The sequence below is a fragment of the Podarcis erhardii genome (assembly GCF_964252035.2).
Source record: "Podarcis erhardii genome assembly, chromosome: 3".
Lineage (NCBI taxonomy): Eukaryota > Metazoa > Chordata > Lepidosauria > Squamata > Lacertidae > Podarcis > Podarcis erhardii.
Window position 1 is genome coordinate 120,560,263 of NC_138507.1, and position 17,055 is coordinate 120,577,317.

The 17,055-nt window shown below is 46.6% G+C and overlaps 1 protein-coding gene across 4 annotated transcripts in view; it reads right to left on the reverse strand.

Moving 5' to 3' along the window:
- The window catches only part of EXTL3 (exostosin like glycosyltransferase 3), a 177,845-nt gene that overhangs the window by 102,000 nt on the left and 58,790 nt on the right, over positions 1 to 17,055 (reverse strand). For all 4 annotated transcript variants that reach the window (XR_014154536.1, XM_081854616.1, XM_081854617.1 and 1 more), the window contains exon 2: positions 5,217 to 5,346. The gene's annotated coding sequence lies outside the window, so the exon portion shown is untranslated. The remainder of the gene's footprint in view (positions 1 to 5,216; positions 5,347 to 17,055) is intronic.

Consider the following 17,055-nt stretch of genomic DNA (forward strand, 5'->3'; position numbering starts at 1 on the left):
TTCCTCACATTCATGCTGCCCAGGAGAATCTTTTGCTTCCACTGCATTGAAATCTGCCCCTTACCGCTCCCCCGGTCATCTTACTTGGCCTGGATCCGATGTCAAAGCTCAACACTCTCCCACACCCCACAAATCCATGCATTAGAGAATCCATGCCTTTCCCATCAAACCCTCAGGCCAACGGTAAAAGACCCCAGCTACACATCCTCTCCTTCTCGTGTTACTCTCCCCCCCCCCCAGATCCCATGGTGCATTCCGTACCACTTCAACACACTATCCCTACTGAGATTGGCTATTCTTGTTTCCTCCTAGGTCAATCCCCAAATGTGCACTCTGAGAAAGCTCGTGTTCCTGTGCAGTGAAGAGCACTCCATTTTTATTTTTAAAAAGGACATGTTCAGCGTATCTGAACAGGGCTGCTTTTTCAGGAAGGCAGTTCTTCTTTCTTTCTTTCTTTGCAATTTTGAAAATACAGTGGTACCTCGGGTTACATATTACCCCGGGTTAAGAACTTTGCTTCAGGATGAGAACAGAAATCGTGCTCCGGTGGCGCAGCGGCAGCAGGAGGCCCCATTAGCTAAAGTGGTGCTTCAGGTTAAGAACAGTTTCAGGTTAAGAACAGACCTCCGGAACGAATTAAGTTCTTAACCTGACGTACCACTGTAATTTTTATTTGATTTCACAATAGGGTTACCAGACGTTCCTGGGGACAGTCCCCGGATTTCCAAATCTGTCCCTGGGAAACGTGGCAGCGGCAGCCTCAGCAGCCTGGAGCCAGCCTGGTAGCGCAGTTGGCTCTGGCTGGCTTCAGGAGCTGCCCGCTGCTGCTGCCACTGCCGAAGGGGAACCGGGGACGTCTGGCGGTACAGATCTCCTGCCCCCTTCCCCCTTTGTTTTGACAGATCGGGGGAAGCTCGGGTGTCGCGAGTGGGTGGCCATTGCCCAGGAGGGGTGCAAAGCATGCAGTTTCTCTGCCAGGCAAGGTGCAAAGCCCATCTTTCACACACTGTGAAACATAAGTGTGCAGAGTTTTTAAAAAACTGGGCAACAGCTGCCCACCCGCAACTTCCAAGCCTCCTCCAATCAGTCAAAACAAAGGGGAAGGGGGAAGGAGATTGGAGTAGTCATGGGTGGGCGGCACACCATTGCTGTTTTTAAAAACCTCTGTGCATTTATGTTTCACAGGGTGCAAAAGAAGGGCTTTGCACCTTTATACAATATGCATGCGTGCTTGGGCCAGGGTCTTTTGCCTCACCATCCCCACCACTGACTCCCTGTTGCTACTCAGCTTAAAAAAAAAAAAGTGTCCCCAGATTCATTGAAATAAATCTGGTAACCGTATTTTACAAGCATAAAATTATAATAATACCAAACCCCACCCCACATTTAGAGCTTTCTCTGAATCTCTAGACTTTCCCCCATCCCCTCCATGGGTCTCATTGCCATCATTTCCCAATGCATGTTGTTTCATAGCACATATTTTTGTAATTGTTACATTACAAGTGTTATTAAAATCCTGCTTATGTTTCCATCCGCTTACAGCGGTCTCCCAATCAGGAAGGCAGTTCAATTGTAGCTGCAACTTCCAGAATAGCCCCTTGCTTGTCTTCCAACTGGCCATTACGTCTGGAGCCAAGGAAGAAGATGTGGAAAATGGGTGGCGGGTGACACTGCTATCCCCCAGTCTAAATTGGCATTCCCATCAAAATGGAACAAGCAATGGCAAAAGGTTTCGGGGGGGGGGACCCACCACGCACCACTTGACTGTTATTCCTCCTGTTCAATCAAAAATTACTTCAAACAATGGGAAACTGCCGTGGGAAGTCGAGGTTATTGTCCAAAGTCACTGGGCCCTCCAGGGTGCAGTTTCCTATTCTGCCCCCATGGACTCCGCGTTCTGTTCAAAGGTGTGGTAGGTGGGCTCTAATAAGCTCCGAAGCAGGCAGGAGAAAGGAAGGGAACAAAAGCAGAAGGCGTTTCATAGGAATTCAGCCTACTGCAGACCCCAGGAAGCAGTCAGGCCAACTCATAAGAACGCCAGTAACCTCTATTTATCACAGCAATTTCAAGCCCAATGAATATAAATGAGCCTCCATCTCTCCACGAAAAGGAGGAAAAAGTTATCACCAAAATAGCAGAGCTGAAAGGCGATCGGTCGAAACACCCTGCAAAATGCACCCAGTTTTCACTAATTGTGGCGAGAGAAGAAAAGCTACATTGAGCAACAACACCTTTTTTTTACTGATAATAAGCAGCTAAACAATTGGAGGATCTATACAACTCTGTAACATGCAGAAAATAGCATTATTGGAGAAACCAAAGACTGGAACTGAGGGAAGTCAGGGAGTAGGGTGGGGGGGATGGGTTTTATGGGGGGAGGAAAAATGGGGGGGGCAATAGGGAAATGTTTTTGGAAAAGATGTTTTGTTATAATTTTGAATAAAATTTATTTTTTTTAAAAAAAAAAAGCAACAACACCTCACCACCTTATCCCCGAATGTCATGCTCTCACACACTTTAGTACTTCTGAAAATTCCCTGGGCAGCCTTATACCCACAACCATGAGGAGTAGAAACATTTATTTAAATTTGGGGGTGGGTAGCTGGTGCGAGGGGGACGCGGGACTTGTCCAAAGCCTTATTGAAATCAAGATACACTATGTCCACAGCATTCCACTAATCCACCAAGTTTGCAATTCCATCACAAAAAGAAACGAACCTCTTTTCATAACAACACAGAGAAGGAAACCATTTCCTTTCCAAAACAGCCAGCAACAAAACATCTACAGATGACATTTAACTTGGTGGCACCAGCACCAGCGTACAAGGCGCCGTCCAACCAACTTAGCCTCATGAAAAACAAAAATTTATATATATGAACAAAACAGACAAGCAGGAGCTTAAAACTTAGCAGAGAAGAGCCCCATGTCGCCCCTAACGTTTTATAGGGTATCCTGGCACAGTTAAGTCCAAAAAAAAATTAGTATAATAGCATTAGCAGGAATCATTATGACGTCTGCATCAAAATGATTACAAAGCCTGGCTGCTGCTTCCCCAGTCCTCCTCTCCCTGCGCTGGCTGCTTAAATTTTCACCTTTGCACATCTCTACATCATTTTGGGACATTCCCAAATCGCTTCCCCAGTACCTTGAAGACTACCTCTTTCCCATCATCAGTGCTCACTTGCCTTCCCATTCTCTCTGATCAAGTTTCCTACAAATAAAGAGCCATGATATGAATGAGCAGCATGTACCTCCCCACAAGCCCCACAAGCCAAACCATGGCTTCCCACCTGTGTTAGAAACTCAGATATATAAGCTAGGTGCCAAATGGCGCCTTAGACTTGGGTTGCGGCCACCGCAACGGAATGCCTGTTCATCAGGGTCCCTTCCAACACTACAATTTTATGATTCTATGATTTCAGCTACATTGCTTGGCTGTATCTCGTTCTTACAACAACAACAACAACAACAACAACAACAACAACAACAACAACAACATATCATTTATACCCCGCCCATCTCGCTGGGTTTCCCCAGCCACTCTGGGCGGCTTCCAACAGAATATTAATATACAATAGTCTATTAAACATTAAAAGCTTCCCTAAGGAGGGCTGCCTTCAGATGTCTTCTAAAAGTCTGGTAGTTGTTTATCTCTTCGACATCTGGTGGGAGGGCGTTCCACAGGGTGGGTGCCACCACCAAGAAGGCCCTCTGCCTGGTTCCCTGTAACTTGGCTTCTCGCAGGGAGAGAACTGCCAGACGGCCCTCGGAGTTGGACCTCAGTGTCCGGGCTGAACGATGGGGGTGGAGACGCTCCTTCAGGTATCCTGGACCAAGGCCACTTAGGGCTTTCTAGGTCAGCACCAACACTTTGAATTGTGCTTGGAAATGTACTGGGAGCCAGTGTAGGTCTTTCAAGACCGGTGATATGTGGTCTTGGCAGCCATTCCCAGTCACCAGTCTAGCTGCCGCATTCTGTATTAGTTGTAGTTTCTGGGTCACCTTAAACAATTCACTTGTCCCACTAGGCAAGAAGCGAGAATCACACCCAGTGGAAACGGTATTAACTATGGACTTTCGCATGTCTTTTGCTATGCACAAGTCAGCTGGCTCGATGGAGATGTCAGTTTGCAATCTGGCACCCAGAAATCTCCAGTACTGGACCCGCACCAGTAGCAAAACACCCCTGGCACCCGGGGAATTTCAAACACTGCTTTCACCTGCCTGCGTGCCAACCGCGAAGCTATGGGTATCAGCATGCAAACAAGGTGGGATATTAAGCTAATATATTAACCTTTCCAATCAGTTGTCTAAGAGGGTCTAAATAAAAAAAAAGACAACATGCCCAGTCCAACCAAGTTGATGTTGAAGAATCATTGCTTCAACACTTGTGATCTTTGCTATTTTCGATACACTGGTATTAGTTCAACTATGGACTGGACATGTTGTTTGGATACCTGATTATCGTCTTCCAAAGCTATTCCAAACTTAAAAATGGAAAGCGTAAAGCTGGTGATCAACAAAAGAGGTTTAAAGACTGTCTCAAGGCAAATCTTTAAAAATGTAGTATAAACACTAACAGTTGGGAAACACTGGCCTGCGAGCGCTCCAGTTGGAGAACAGCCTTTACCAAAGGTGTCATGGGCTTTGAAGACATTCTAACTCTGGACGCAAGGGAGAAATGTGCTAAGAGGAAGGCATGCTTGGCAAATCCACACCATGATCAACTCCCGCCCGGATACCAATGTCCCCACTGTGGAAGGACGTGTGGGTCCAGAATTGGCCTCCACAGTCACTTACGGACTCATTGTTAAAACCGTGTTTATGGAAGACAATCTTACTCAGCTACGAGTGATCGCCAAAGAAGAAAATCAAAAACTATTATTAATGGTGATGTTTCAAAATATACCGTAGGTGGGCTCTTTAATGCAACAGTAGTTGCAGGAAAGGTAAACGGTGGGTCCACCTTTGGGTAACAGCGAATGCAAGCAAGTAGCAGTTACAAGACAAATGGAGGACTTCATACTTTAGCAGGATAGATTTCCTGTTGATCAATATAAAATCAAGTTTTGTTTTTTGTTTTTGCAAATATGCATTTCATTATTTGTGTATGAATCCTTGTCATGGGGATGTAGCAGGCCGAAAAAGTCAATCTCATTTTTAAATAAAGATGCTGCAAAGAAACCCTCACTTAAGACACAGAATTTCACCTTACCTCAATTTTGTGACCAGCCTGCAACCCGGAAAGAGCCTCCAATCTGTCCACTGGATGAAACACTGGAAAAACTTTTAATGTCCAGATTTCCCACCAGGAACAGGATTTTATGGATTATCAACAGGATCAGCTGCAAGAAGAGTTAAAAAAAGGGGAGATAATGAAGGAAAGATAGAGAAAGTAGTATTCTCTGAAGTCAGTTGATAGGCACACACATATATGGACGGATAAACACGTGGCAACTAGAGTGAGTCAGCAATTGGGCTGCTTGAACAGTAATGGAAGAACACGGTGGAGATAATAATGGCCTGTGGAATAGAAAAACCCACACAGACCGTCCAAGTGCATTTCTCAATGACAAGGATGAAGATCCAAAAGTATTAATACATGCTTAAGATGCAAATCCGCACAGGACATGGGTGGCACTGTGGTCTAAACCACAGAGCCTAGGGCTTGCCGGTCAGAAGGTTGGCAGTTCGAATCCCCTCGACGGGGTGAGCTCCCGTTGCTCGGTCCCTGCTCCTGCCAACCTAGCAGTTCGAAAGCACGTCAAAGCGCAAGTAGATAAATAGGTACCACTTTGGCGGGAAGGTAAACGGCGTTTCCGTGCGCTGCTCTGGTTCGCCAGAAGCGGCTTAGTCATGCTGGCCACATGACCCAGAAGCTGTACGCCGGCTCCCTCGGCCAATAAAGCGAGATGAGCGCCGCAACCCCAGAGTCGTCGGTCACGACTGGACCTAATGGTCAGGGGGTCCCTTTACCTTTAAGATGCAAAGCAACCACAAACTCTGGGCAAGAAAGCATTTGGAGCAAAAATAAACCATTCCAATGACAACTGTACTTTTAAAATATGTTTAGCCTGGAGAAGAGGAGATATGAGAGCCATCATGGCTGTCACATGGAGGATGGAGCAAGCTTGTTTTTTGCTGCTCTGGAAGGTAGAACTCAAACCAACTAAGTCAAGTTACAAGAAAGGAGACCCCCCCAACTCAACAACAGGAAGAACTTTCTGACCGCAAGAGCTGTCCATCTATGGAATGGACACCCTCAAGAGACTGTGGACTCTCCTTCCTTGGAGAAGGTTGGATAGCCATCTGTCATGTGGATGCTTTTGTTGAGATTCCTACATTGCAGGGGATTGGACTCGATGACTCTCTGGGTCGTTTCCAACTCCACATAACACCGGTCCTCAGAGATCTGCCTTGGCTCCCAGTACGTTTCTGAGCACAATTCAAAGTGTTGGTGCTGACCTTGAAAGCCCCAAACAGCCTCGGTCCAGTATACCTGAAGGAGCGTCTCCACCCCCATCGTTCTGCCCGGACACTGAGGTCCAGTTCCAAGGGCCTTCTGGCAGTTTCCTCACTGCGAGAAGTGAGGATACGTGGAACCAGGCAGAGGGCCTTCTTGGTGGTGGCCCCCGCCCTGTGGAACGCCCTCCCACCAGATGTCAAAGAGAACAACAACTACCAGACTTTTAGAAGACATCTGAAGGCAGCCCTGTTTAGGGAAGCTTTTAATGTTTGGTGCATTACGGTATTTTGATATTTTCTTGGAAGCCACCCAGAGTGGCTGGGGAAGCCCGGCCAGATGGGCGGGGTATAAATAATAAATTATTATTATTATTATTATTACTACTACTACTACTACTACAATTCTGTGATTCTAAATTGTAACCATCTCCTGTTCCAGGAAGGAAAGTGCCCAGTTTGGAATTATAAAAAAAATGCTCTCTCTCACATGCGCTCCCTTCAGCTTCATGGAATGAAGAGTTTCCTTCCCATTATATACATAAAAAAAAAAAATCTGCCACACATTGTGCAAGTATTTCTCCCCACCCATAAGCCTCTCCTGGATTTTCAGTATTTAAAACAACAGCCAATCTAGCAGCTGTTGAAAGAATGACTACCTAATCTACATTCCTTTGGGGAAATCTCCTCCCATCTGTATCTCCTAGCTCGAAATAACTCTGATAAGCAAACTATGCACACTGATGACGCTGTGTGCCACAGTGGGGGGAGCAGCTTTTTCGAACAGAGAAGCAGGCGACAGGTTGTGGGTAGGGTCCCTCCATCCTACACTCCCCAGACAACCGCCTCTTCCTGCTCCAGAGCCAGGCTAAGAAATAAGGGGGATAGGGAAGTGCTAAGCAATAGGAGAGGGGGTGTTCAGCATCCCTGCCCATCTCATGAGAGCCAGCGTGGTGTAGTGGTTAAGAGCAGTGGACTCGTAATCTGGTGAACCGGGTTCGCTTCCCCGCTCCTCCATATGCAGCTGCTGGGTGACCTTCGGCTAGTCACACTTCTCTGAAGTCTCTCAGCCCCACTCACCTCACAGAGTGTTCGTTGTGGGGGAGGAAGGGAAAGGAGAATGTTAGCCGCTTTGAGACTCCTTTGGGTAGTGATAAAGCAGGATATCAAATCCAAACTCTTCTTCTTCATCCACTGAAGTTACAGAACATCCCTCAGTGCTGCTTCACCCTCTATTACGTATAAAGAGCACTTTGACTGTGTGTGTGGTTGTGCGTGCGCACAGCAACTCCAATTAGATTTTAAACATATAAATTTATTTATTTCCTCATAATTTTTGCAAATAAGAACACAGGTGGTGCTGTGGGTTAAACCACAGAGCCTACGGCTTGCCAATCAGAAGGTCGGCGGTTCGAATCCCCTCGACAGGGTGAGCTCCCATTGCTCGGTCCCTCCTCCTGCCAACCTAGGAATTTGGAGAGTCAATATTTATAGCTGTATGCACTGTGTCAGAAAAAGGGGCTGGGGTGTTTGATGCACAAATCGTTGACCCGGCAAGCAGAGGAAAAGCGTTTTCGTCTTTTTCCCTGAGCAGATACACAATCCACCAAGCGCTGCAAAGGCTCATTCGCAGAACAGAGGCAATACCCCGACCTCAGAATTGACTCACCACGTCTAGAACTGTTTTGCCAAGCGACAAGAGCAGAGATCCATTTTTCAACACAGGGTTTTATCTTTTATTTCGCTCCGCCTTTGCAACCAACTGGATTTGGACAAAGAGATAGTGCAGAGACTTTTGAAGGATAAGCTCTGAGGGCAGAGAGAGAGAGGAAGATTCGGAGATTCGGTTGGGATTGCAAAGTTCACAGCTACGGAAGCCCAGCCATATCTAAAGCCCAGCCTTTCCCAACCTGGTGCCCTCAGCCTGTTTTGAACTTCAACTTCCATCAGCCCTAGCCAGCACAGCCGTGGATCAGAAGGCCAGTGGTTTGAATCCCTGTGACAGGGTGAGCTCCCATTGTTCAGTCCCTGCTCCTGCCAACCTAGCAGTTCGAAAGCACGTCAAAGTGCAAGTAGATAAATGGGTACCACTCCGGCGGGAAGGTAAACGGCGTTTGCATGCGCTGCTCTGGTTTGCCAGAAGCGGCTTAGTCATGCTGGCCATGTGACCCGGAAGCTGTATGCCGGCTCTCTCGGCCAGTAAAGCGAGATGAGCTCCGCAACCCCAGAGTCGGCCACAACTGGACCTAATGGTCAGGGGTCCCTTTACCGTTACCTAATTTTTGCAAATGTTGAGAAGCAGCCTATATTGCGAGACAAGTCATAATGTGTAGCTCTGGAACTCCCTGCCTATTGACATCAGGTCTTCACTGACCTCTTTTTCGGCGCCTGCTAAAATCGTTCTTGTTTAGACAAGCCTACCCAAACATGTAGAATGCTGGTGTATGCTTTGATTTGCTTTGAGTTTATTGCTGGTTTTATCTTTCGAATGTTTGAAAGGGTTGCTTGTACTGATACTTTTATAGTTTTATTCTCTTTGTAAACAGCTTTGAGAAATTATTATTATTATTATTATTATTATTATTATTATTATTATTATTATTAACTTTACAATCCATCAGTTTGTAAATTTTATGAAATAAATTCAAATAAATACTCTGCCTGAAGTCCAAACGAGATCTATAGAATGCCTGTAGAAGCCCATTAGAAGGTTCAAGCAGCGCTAAATTTCCTTCTCCGATTTCAGAAACAACACATATCCATTTGTTCCTTTCTCTGGAAGCTCCTCTTAACACTAGAGACATATCTCTGATTTAATCACAGTTTTGCAACAGAAGCCAACACCCAATCCCTTTTTATCCTATTTCAGCATTACTCCAGTAAGTGCATGGAAGCAGGCCATGCCTTTGATGGTGGACGCATCAGTTTGGAGTCTTTAGATTAATGGTGGCAAAAAGTCTCCATATGTTTAGCCAGCCCACAAAGCCCCCCCCCCCAAGCCAGAAGAACTGATATTAAATTGATGAGTCAGAGAACAGGCAGGCAACAGGCTCTGACTGCAACAACAAAAACCCCGGCAAAATGCTAGGAATTTGGAGAGACAATATTTATAGCTGTATGCACTGTGTCAGAAAAAGGGGCTGGGGTGTTTGATGCACAAATCGTTGACCCGGCAAGCAGAGGAAAAGCGTTTTCGTCTTTTTCCCTGAGCAGATACACAATCCACCAAGCGCTGCAAAGGCTCATTCGCAGAACAGAGGCAATACCCCGACCTCAGAATTGACTCACCACGTCTAGAACTGTTTTGCCAAGCGACAAGAGCAGAGATCCATTTTTCAACACAGGGTTTTATCATTTATTTCACTCCGCCTTTGCAACCAACTGGATTTGGACAAAGAGATAGTGCAGAGACTTTTGAAGGATAAGCTCTGAGGGCAGAGAGAGAGAGGAAGATTCGGAGATTCGGTTGGGATTGCAAAGTTCACAGCTACGGAAGCCCAGCCATATCTAAAGCCCAGCCTTTCCCAACCTGGTGCCCTCAGCCTGTTTTGAACTTCAACTTCCATCAGCCCTAGCCAGCACAGCCGTGGATCAGAAGGCCAGTGGTTTGAATCCCTGTGGCAGGGTGAGCTCCCGTTGTTCAGTCCCTGCTCCTGCCAACCTAGCAGTTCGAAAGCACGTCAAAGTGCAAGTAGATCAATAGGTACCGCTCCAGCAGGAAGGTAAACGGCGTTTCCGTGCGCTACTCTGGTTCGCCAGAAGCGGCTTAGTCATGCTGGCCACATGACCCAGAAGCTGTATGCCAGCTCCCTCGGCCAATAAAGCGAGATGAGCGCTGCAATCCCAGAGTCGGCCACGACTGGACCTAATGGTCAGGGGTCCCTTTACCTTTACCTTAGATTCCCAAGCTCTGCATAAACCCTCCCTTGATAGCTAATCAACTGACCCCAGCGCAGAGAGTTGTTGATGGGACTGCTAAGCAGAGCTTAGTTGCACAGCGGGTTTGAGCACGCCAGCCAGGATTCTTGCTTTCTGTTTCAGCCCAGTTTCAGATGCTTGATCCGTTGCTAATCCCTAATATATATATTTTTGTTAAAGAGACTCTTAACCCAATTGTTCCCTTCCACCCTTACAGCAGCCCTTGTAATCCTGAAACGATGGGAACTGCTTCACTTTCCAATAAGGAGCAAACGAAACTGTCACTTTCCTGGGTGGCATTTACTCCTCTCCCGCCACCCTATGAATGAGATAAAATCCTCAATTCATTTCTCAGGCTGCCAGCAACCTAGAATTAAGACTGCCCACATATTCTGCACAATCAAAATCTGAACAGCCTTTATTTCGCCCATGCAAGATGTCCTCCATTGGCTTCGTTCAGCATCCTGCACCCGAAATCAAAACTGCATGTTTCATTACTTCATAAGGGCTAGAAGCCTAATTTAAGGAAGAGCTGCAGCAATATTCATACTGAGACCAATGTGCTATACAGCTGCTGGATATGCTTAGCCTGGGAAAGAGGAGACTGGGAGTAGATGTGATAAAGGTAAAGGTAAAGGGACCCCTGACCATTAGGTCCAGTGGTGGACGAGACTGGGTTGGCAGCGCTCATCTCACTTTACTGGCCGAGGGAGCCAGCGTACAGCTTCCGGGTCATGTGGCCAGCATGACTAAGCCGATTCTGGAGAACCAGAGCAGCGCACGGAAATGCCGTTTACCTTCCCGCCGGAGCAGTACCTATTTATCTACTTGTACTTTGACGTGCTTTTGAACTGCTAGGTGGGCAGGAGCAGGGACCGAACAACGGGAGCTCACCCTGTCACAGGGATTCAAACCACTGACCTTCTGATCCACGGCTGTGCTGGCTAGGGCTGATGGAAGTTGAAGTTCAAAACAGGCTGAGGGCACCAGGTTGGGAAAGGCTGGGCTTTAGATATGGCTGGGCTTCCGTAGCTCTGAACTTTGCAATCCCAACCGAATCTCCGAATCTTCCTCTCTCTCTGCCCTCAGAGCTTATCCTTCAAAAGTCTCTGCACTATCTCTTTGTCGGGATTCGAACCACCGACCTTCTGATGGTCAAGCGGTTTAGACCACAGCGCCACCCACGTCCCGTGTAGATGTGATAGCCATCTTCAAATATCTTAAGGAAGATGGAGTGAGCTTCTTTTCTCCTGCTCTGGAAGGTAGGACTCGAACCAACGGCTGACTAAACATCAGGGAAAACGTTCTGACAGCGTATCTGAAGAAGTGTGCATGCACACAAAAGCTCATACTAATAGCAAACATAGTTGGTCTCTAAGGTGCTACTGGAAGGGATTTTTTTTATTTTGTTTCAAAGTTCTGACAGTAAGAGCTCTTCAACCGTGGAACGGTTTTTCGCAGGAGGCTTTTAAGCAGAATTTGGAGGACCATCTGTCATGGATGCTGTAGTTGAGATTCCTGCATTGCAGAGGGTTGGAATGGATGACCCTCGGGGTCCCTTTCAACTCTTCAGGTCTATGATTCTATGGTACAGTGGTCAGAGTGACAGACCAAGGCTGGGAAGCTTGTTCCACGCAGCCATGAAGTTCACATGGACCATTTACGCACTTTCAGCCTAGTTGGTTGTTGGTTACAAACCAATGCCTGTCTGCAGAATTATCCCACAGCTGACCTTCCAACATGCCAGCCCTGGAGAGTAGTCGCTGCCACACTTTATTCCCCCTTCCCATATAATATCGCAATAGACGCCTTCTTCAATGAGCAGGAACCTTCTCCAATCCATCACTTTGGCATTTTTTATTTATAAAATCATTTATGCCACACCCTAAAAAAATTTAAAAGGTCCTCTAGGCCAGTGTTTCCCAACCTTGGGCCTCCAGCTGTTTTTGGACTACAACTCCCATCATCCCTAGCTAGCAAGGCCAGTGGTCAGGGATGATGGGAATTGTAGTTCAAAAACAGCTGGAGGCCCAAGGTTGGGAAACACTGCTCTAGGCAACTCACAACCATAAAAACACAAATGCAATAAAAACAGGGAGATTCAAAACAGAGCCATTAAAACACAATCAAGCAGAAAAGAGGAATTCAAAACAAACTCAAAAGCCCAGCGGAATAAAAAGAGGTTTACAGCATCCCGTCCCTGCAAGGACACTAGGAGGGTTTTCTCCTTTCCACCTTTGGTGCAGCTTCCCTCTTGCACAAGACCTGAATATGGTCGTATCTTGGATCCCGAATGCCTTGCGACTCAAACATTCTGGCTCCCAAACATTGCAAACCCGGAAGTGAGTGTTCTGGTTTGCGAACGTTCTTCGTAACCCAAACGTCCAACGTGGCTTCCGATTGGGTGCAGGAAGCTCCTGCAGCCAATCAGAAGCTGCGCCTAGGTTTTCAAATGTTTTCGGAAGTCGACCGGACTTCCGGAACAGGGTCCGTTCGAGCGCCAAGGTACAACAGTATCTCACACAAGGGTCATTCATCAAGCCTGATGCCAACCTGTACCAATGCAACTCCTCTAATACAGTGGTACCTCGGGTTACATATGCTTCAGGTTACATACACTTCAGGTTACAGACTCCGCTAACCCAGGAATAGTACCTGGGGTTAAGAACTTTGCTTCAGGATGAGAACAGAAATCGCGTGGCAGCGGCAGCAGGAGGCCCCATTAGCTAAAGTGGTGCTTCAGGTTAAGAACAGTTTCAGGTTAAGAACTGACCTCCGGAACAAATTAAGTACTTAACCCGAGGTACCACTGTAATAAAAAGAATAATAATTTATTATTTATATCCCGCCCATCTGGCTGGGTTTCCCCAGCCACTCTGGGCAGCTCCCAACAGAATATTAAAAACACCAGAAAACACCAAACATTAAGAACTTCCCTAAACAGGGCTGCCTTCAGGTGTCTTTTAAAAGTAAGATAGTTGCTTATTTCCTTGACATTTGATGGGAGGGCGTTTCACAGTGTGGGTGCCACCACCGAGAAGGCCCTCTGCCTGGCTCCCTGTAACCTGGCTTCTCGCAAGGAGGGAACCGCCAGAAGGCCCTCAGCGCTGGACCTCAGTGTCCGGCTGAATGAATGGGGGTGGAGATGTTCCTTCAGGTATACTGGGCCAAGGCCATTAGGCTTCTACTCGTGAGAAGTGGGGTAAAAATGGCCAGGGCAAGGGAATATTTTTTTCAGAGCTCCTTTTGAGGGTCACCCTGTGTATCGCCTATATAAGGAGTCCCGCTTATTCCACATGCCATAATGGGAATCCTCATTTCCCTTAAGGGAGTTTTCCAACACCAAGGACTCTTCTCCCCTTTCCCAGCTTTCGCTCTTCCTTTTAAGCTTAAACCTTCCTTGGGAAAACTAGAGGCAACGCAGCAAGAATCCATCCCCTGCCAACACTTCTCAGGGCACTCAAGGGTCAGATTTTGTCCTTTTTTACAAACACACACAAACATCTAAGAACAAGGACAAGAAAGGATTGGAAAAGAACATGGGAAACAGTTCAGTTCCACGTTTCTGGGGCTCCTGAGTTTCCCGTTGTTTGGGCTTTGCTAGTGCAAGCAAATAGTTTCGGCATCAACACCGCCTACAAAACATATCCACACAACATCCCCAGTTGCTTGTCTGTTACCTTCATGCAACACGTTTGTGTGGACTTCCTGAAAGCACCCAGCTGGCCACGGACGGTGGAGAAACAAGTTGCTGGATGATACAGCCATGCCCTTGTTTCTCAGCTCAAAAGAAATCCATTACACAGCCCCAAAAGTGAGATTTAGAATTCCATCCTGTGGCTGTGAACATGTGCTTTGCGTGAGAAACAACATCACTGACAGAATACATCATCGTTTTTAAAGGGGTGTTCAGCTTGTCTTGCACACAGATAAACCAATTGCAGTTGCTTCCAAGATCTGGGACACCAGGCAAGTAACACACACACAGAGGAAATCAATATGTTGGCATTTTTACAGTGCTCACGGTGTCCCTGGAACCTCAAAAATAGAGCTGTTTTCTTTTTAATTAAAAAAAGCCCTTCCACCACTCAGGCTCTGCGTTCTTTACAGACATTTCTGAAGATGTTAAAAGCGTGCAATTCTGTGTCGGAGGCAGATGCATCATCCTTCCAATTTAGGCTTATTAAGCAAGGCCCAGCTGTTCAATAGCTGGCAGCCAGTTTCTGTCCCATTTTCAAAACCATGACTCAAGATGTGCCGATTTACACAGCGCCGAGGTGAACAGGAGAAGAGAATGGCTAAGGAAGAGGCAGACCCCAAATATGTAGCTACATTCCTTATAGACGGGAGGACTCTTGTCTTCGCAATCGAAGAAATGTACTGAGAAAATGTAGAGATGGGTAAGTGCAGAATTCAATACCTTGAGGATCTCAGCTTTTTAAATAGCAGGTTTCTCATCCCTAAGGATAAAACGACAGACCTGAAGACCTGAAGGTATGCAGGCAATGGCCTGGTTTGCACATAGCACACAGAATTTATAGAATTGCAGAGGTGGAAGGAGCTGGACCATAAAGAAGGCTGATCGCCGAAGAATGGATGTTTTTGAATTATGGTGCTCTTGAGACTCTCAAGAGTCTCAAGAGGAGACTCTTGAGAGTCCCATGGAGAGAAGGCCCTCTGCCTGGTTCCCTGTAACTTGGCTTCTCGCAATGAGGGAACCGCCAGAAGGTACTGGACCTCAGTGTCCGGTCAGAATGATAGGGGTAGAGACGTTCCTTCAGGTATACTGGACCAAGGCCATTTAGGGCTTTAAAGGTCAACACCAGCACTTTGAATTGTGCTCGGAAACATACTGGGAGCCAATGTAGGTCTTTCAAGACCGGTGTTATGTGGTCTCGGTGGCCGCTCCCAGTCACCAGTCTAGCTGCCACATTCTGGATTAGTTGTAGTTTCTGGGTCACCTTCAAAGGTAGCCCCACACAGAGCGCATTGAAATAATCCAAGCGGGAGATAACCAAGCATTCCCAGCAACCAACATTCAGAGGTATGCTGCTGGTGGTAGAACACCCAATAGCAAGCTCTAGCATTCAAAGACTATCGGCCTGCAGGCCTGTGGGGATTAAAGGACAGACTTTGGGAATGTTTTGTATGGAGGTGTGGAAATGGCATCTGTCTATCTTGATATGGCTCTTGGAGGAGTGCAAAATCCACACAGGATATAACAACGTTTGTTTTCAACCCGCTTGTGGAGACTACCAGAGGTCACAAAGACAGGAATATATGATGATAACAACAAGAAGATGAGGAAAATAAGAAAGAGAAGATTGAACAGAACTGTGAATACTATTTGGACAGAACTGTGTACATTAAAGCAGCAGTAAGAGAGATGTTTGGATCCCTTTCTGAGTTCGAAACATGGGTACCCCCAACAAAAATTTAAAAATTTGACTGTGTAATTTGGAATTAATGTGATGTGATTTGATTGGCTTGTTAATAAAAATTATTTTTTAAAAAAAGACTATCGGCCTGTCATCAGCAGGAAATCCCATCCCCACCTTTTCCCAGTACATGAATTAGCTTACAATTTTCCCATGCTGAAATTCCATCCACTTTCAGCCCCCCCCCCACAACTCTGGGGCTCATCACACTCCCCCTAGAATTTCTTTATGACCCCCCCCCCCTAGGGAGCTAACCGTCGCTGGCAAATTGACACTCGCTTGCCCCTGCCAGGCTATGAATATACTACAAGCTGACACCATCAGAGCCCCGTTACGACTCGGCTTCCCAACTGCAGTAGACAGACATGGTTAGTTAGCAGCATCTCGCATCAGCAAGTTTTCCGCCGGCCCGGGGCTTTACCTCTGCAAACAGGCTTTTCTTAATAAGTCCCCGCTGGTTTGCCCTTACATAGCATCCTTCACCCTGAAGGACACGAAGTTGTTTTCACTGTCTGGGATGCAGGATAGCACCAGCTGCTCTGCACACCTACCACCTAGTTATCTAGGAGAGTCAGCAGTGGTTGTCAACCTTTTTTCCTCTGGGCCACACTTCCAGAATAGAAATTTGCAAATGCCACACTGAATTTAGTTATTCATTAAAAAAATAAAAATTGGAAAACAAGAAGAAGAAAATAGTGCTTGATTAATGGCATGTCCAACAGGTAGATTGCGAGGCGTCCCTGGTCGATCCTGATCGATCGCGTGATGCTGAGCGATCTCCCCACCCCTCTAAAAAAAGCTCTGCAACTCAGGCCTGATTTATAACACAGAATACACCTGCTTTATAATATGCCCATGAGACATCCAGAAAGTATAAAATATTGCAGCTATGTAAGAACACGAAGCATTTCCAAAATATAATACTGTCCCTGAATCTTCCTGCCACGTTTGGCATCTTCTCCTGACACACAACTGGGCTGGTGGACTCTGGGACACCAGGGTTCGAATCCCCACTCATCCATGAAGCTAGTTGGGTGACCCTGGACCAGTCGTTGCCCCTCAGACTAACCCACCTCACAGGGTTGTTGTGAGGATTTAATGGGGGGGACGAGAACCATGTACACTGCCTTGAGCTCCTTGGAAAAAAGGTAGCATAAAAATGTAATCAATCAATAAATTGCAAATGGGGACATGGAAGGAACCAAGGATGCGGAAGAGAGTGGTTTGCCCAACACA